Here is a 3,989-nt window from a genome sequence, read left to right as displayed (position 1 = left end):
TGGCCAGATTACAGTGGCATGATGTGAGCACTTCCACCTCCAAACAGACACCCTTTTCCTAATCTGCAGGGCTGGATATAGTGGGGGATCTCAGGGTGTGTTACAGTTTGGGCTGCCTGTCAGCTGATGCCAAATGCCTTCCGGCAGAGGCTGGGCAGAAGCTGCAGCCAGGCCAGGCTGGGAAACAGCCCTGCAGGATGTGAAAGCAGCAGCGGGGCAGCGAGGCTGCCATGGATCCCTTCCCGCTGTGCCAGGCACGGCGTGTCCAGATGTGCAGCCAAAGCCCCCGGCTGCTGAGTCCCAGGGGAAGCATGAGAGAAATGCACCCACCTTCTCTTGTCTGCAGGGGTGCCTTCAGCTCTTGCCGCATCTGTTTGGAAAGTTGCACGGACATCTTATCTGTTGTATCTTGGACTTTCCCTGTTGGAGTACCTTAGAGAAAAATATTTCCAATTCCCAGGAATGGATCCTACAAAAGCAAGGCTCAGCCTCTGAGGTCAGCAGGGACACACTACTCACCACTGTGATGGGAGCTGGGCTTGCGTATAGCATCCAAGGTAGGAGCTGGAGAAGCTGGAGAAGTCCTCCCTGTAGATACATCTGTAACACAACAGCCACAGAAGCTTCTGTCACCTGGTTCCTGCCCGCTTGTCTACAATTCTTCCTTGGTGGCACACTGAGAACATACCTGCAGGAGGCTCCAAGGGCTTCAAAACTTTATTCATCCAAGCTGATGGAGAAGCCTTCCCAGCAACTTCATCTAGAATGGAGCACAGATGAGAACACTTTCCAGGGTGTGCTGGGATCCCGTTTTGCCACAGGAAACTGGGCACTGCAAGGGGGTCGGCTAAGGCCGTGGGAGCCAGATGTGAATAGACATGGCCAAAGGTGCACAGGGGCCTGGGGAGCTCTGGGCTGGCTCCTGGTCACTCTCCACACCCTTTCCCTGCCCTCAGCAACATCCCAGGGAGGAGTGGCTGGAGCAGCACAGGGCCCTGGGGCTCTCTCCCTCAGACACAGAGGAAATCCTCCCTAAAGCCCTGGGGCAAACTGCAGCAGGCAGTGCCACAGCTATGCCTCCCTACCTCCCTCTGTCCCTCCTGCCCTCCTTCTGTGGGGACACCCCCCAGATCCCAAGGGCAAACAGCCAGGCCCTCTCAGGACACACTGGAGCCTTGCTCTCCCCCTCTGTCCTTTCCCCACCGTGGGCACCCCGTGCAGTCGCTGCCAGGTTTCAGGACATGTCTCCCAAGGAGGGACCCCAGCAGGACTGCTCAGGACCCGAGTGCCCTGAGCCTGCTCGGGATAATTCCCCTGGGCTGTGCCGCTCTAGTCCAGGCTGTGCCCGCACTGCCAAGCAGCAGAGAGGGCAGCTCAAGCCTCAGCAGGGCTCAGGCCCAGAGGCACAGCAATTACCTCCTGTGTCTGTGCCTGGCATGGCCTCCCTTCCTGCAGCAGAGGCTGGCACAGAACCACTGCTTCCTCTGGGAAATGCTTCCTTCTGCACAGGCTCTCCTTTGATTTCTGGAGAATGGAAAAGAGACAGCTGGATCAGATGGAAACATTCCTGACTGGGAATGGGGAAGGGGACAATTTCAGGAGGCATCACTTGTGAAAGGAATGGATAAGGATCAGAAAACACCCAGGATTTTGGGACAACCCAAGGCTGCTTCCTTCCCCAAAGAGCCCCAACATCTGATCTGCCTGGACACCAGGAAGTGCAGGGGATCTGAGGGTGGGCATGTCCGGTGGTCCAGTTTGGGCTGTCTGTCAGCTGATGCCAAATGCCTTCCTGCAGAGGCTGGGCAGAAGCTGCAGCCAGGCCAGGCTGGGAAACAGCCCTGCAGGGCGTGAAAGCAGCAGCGGGGCAGCGAGGCTGCCATGGATCCCTTCCAGCTGTGCCAGGCACAGCGTGTCTAGATGTGCAGCCAAAGTCTTCCCCAGCTGCTGAGACCCAGGGGAAGAATGAGGGAAATGCACCCACCTTGTCTTCTCTGCAGACGTTCCTTCAGCATTTGCCACATGATTACTAATGGGTCCTGGAATTTCTTGCCTGCCATGTCTTTGGTTTCTCCTGTTGGAGGACCTTAAGAGAAAGTAGTTCCATTTCCCAGGAATGGATCCCACAAAAGCAGGGCTCAGCCTGTGGGGTCAGCAGGGACACACTACTCACTCCTGCCATGGGAGCTGGGTTGGGGCCAAGCATCCAGCCCTGGAGCTGGAGAAGTCCTCCCTGCAGACACACCTGTAACTCAACAGCCACAGAAGCTTCTGCCATCTCTGCTGATCTGCACGGGCACCACTGAGCCGCAGCAGCCGTGAGGGGATCGTGCAGGGCGTGGGCACACACGTGCATGGTTCTGTGCTGGCACCTGCAGCGCTGCCTCCCTGGCCCAGCTTTGGGCTCTGAGCTGGCAGCTCTCCCAGGGGAAAGGCCTTGACCTACCCTCAGCATCTCCCAGAGCCTCAGTCCTGGATGTGGGCCCTTCACCGGCAGGTTCAGCTGCAAAGAAAGGCAGGACAGAAGAGCTCCTGTGGCACTGCAGGAGATCCTCAGGCTGCCCACAAGGCTCAGCCCCGGGGCACAGCCCTGGGCCCGGCCCCTTCCCTCTCTGCTCTTCTCTGTGACTGCACAGAGCACACGGAAGGACACACTGGCACAGCACACGGGAGGAAGATTGAAAGCTAAATGCTCCTTCCTCCCACTGACAGTGATCCTGTGGGAGCCCGCAGGCCTCCAGAAGGGAGCAGGGCAAGGTTTCCAGATTCTTTTAATCTTAAGATTTTGTTAAGGGAAATGGTTTATAAGTGAGCTTCTGTTGCACTGACCCTTATTATTCACTCAGGAAAGGCAGAATGAAAACTTGCCTCCAGCATCCTCCAGGAACTTCAAACCATCATTCATCAGGACGTCCTGAAAACCCATGTCACGATTCCAGGCTAGAAGGGAGCAGAGACCAGAACCATTTCCATGGTGTGCTGGGATCCCCTTCTGCCACAGGGAACTGGGCAATGCAGGGGTGTTGGGTAAGGCTGTGGGAGCCAGATGTGAATGGACATGGCCAAAGGTGCACAGGGGCCTGGGGAGCTCTGGGCTGGCTCCTGCTCACTCTCCAACTTCTTTGCAGGCCCTTTGCAACATCTCTGGATTGGTGGCTGGAGTAGCCCAGGGCCCGTGGGGTCTCTCTCCCTCCCACAGAGGAAACCCTCCCAAAAGCCCTGGGCAAAACCATCCCCAGCGCTTCCCAGGGAGCCGGGAGCGCTGTCCCGGGAAAGGGCAGCCAGGCTGCCGGCTCACCTGCTCGCCGCGCTTGCAGCGGAGCAGCCTGGGCAGCCCTGGCAGGCAGGGCCACGGCCAGGAGCAGCAGGAGTAGGAGGCGCAGAGCAAGGGCCATGGTGCCTTGTCCTCCCCCACTCCCGCAGCTCTTGCTGCCACCGCTGTCCCGACACCGCTGTCCCAACGTCAGCACCGCTGCTGCCACCGCCGCTGCTGCCGCAACAGTTGTGCTCAGGGACTGACTGCTGGCTCCTTGTGCTGCTGTGCCACCACGGGGCTCTGGCACCTCTGGCACCTCTGTGACCTCAGGGCCTGCTGAGAGCTCAGCCTGCTGTGACCCCAGAGCCCTGCTGTGACCTCATGGCCTCAGCTCTACCCCCAGAGTGTGCGCCCGTCCGCATGAATGGACTGCCCTGATTGTAAATGTTTTGCTTCATCAAAAGGCCATTGCTTAGCAAAACCTTTCTTTTGCCTGCTGACATTGCTGGTCAGGCTGCGTCCCTCAAGATGCTCTTGATTGTTGCAGTTCAAATTTATTTTATTGATTTCATTTTAAGTGTTGTTTAAGGGCTCTGTTATCCCCCATTTTTTTTCCTGACTTGGTTCACCTGTGGGTTTTACCCTCCCTCCAAACTGTCCCTCGTGCCCTTCCCCACCCCTTGTTCCAGCTCTTTCCCTGCCTGTCAAGGCAACCCAGCCCCTTGGTTCCCAA

General features: G+C 57.7%; 1 long non-coding RNA gene across 1 annotated transcript; it reads right to left on the bottom strand.

Moving 5' to 3' along the window:
• Positions 1–347: 347 nt before the first annotated feature.
• Positions 348–740, bottom strand: LOC135291795 (uncharacterized). The gene is made up of 3 exons (XR_010354496.1): positions 689–740; positions 520–600; positions 348–432 (listed from the first exon to the last, which is right to left on the bottom strand). It is a non-coding gene; the product is annotated as an uncharacterized LOC135291795 (long non-coding RNA).
• Positions 741–3,989: the final 3,249 nt, after the last annotated feature.

Source organism: Passer domesticus, unplaced genomic scaffold, assembly GCF_036417665.1.
Source record: "Passer domesticus isolate bPasDom1 unplaced genomic scaffold, bPasDom1.hap1 HAP1_SCAFFOLD_121, whole genome shotgun sequence".
NCBI lineage: Eukaryota > Metazoa > Chordata > Aves > Passeriformes > Passeridae > Passer > Passer domesticus.
The sequence above is the reverse complement of the archived record's forward strand: the minus strand, read 5'-3'. Positions and strand labels throughout refer to the sequence as shown.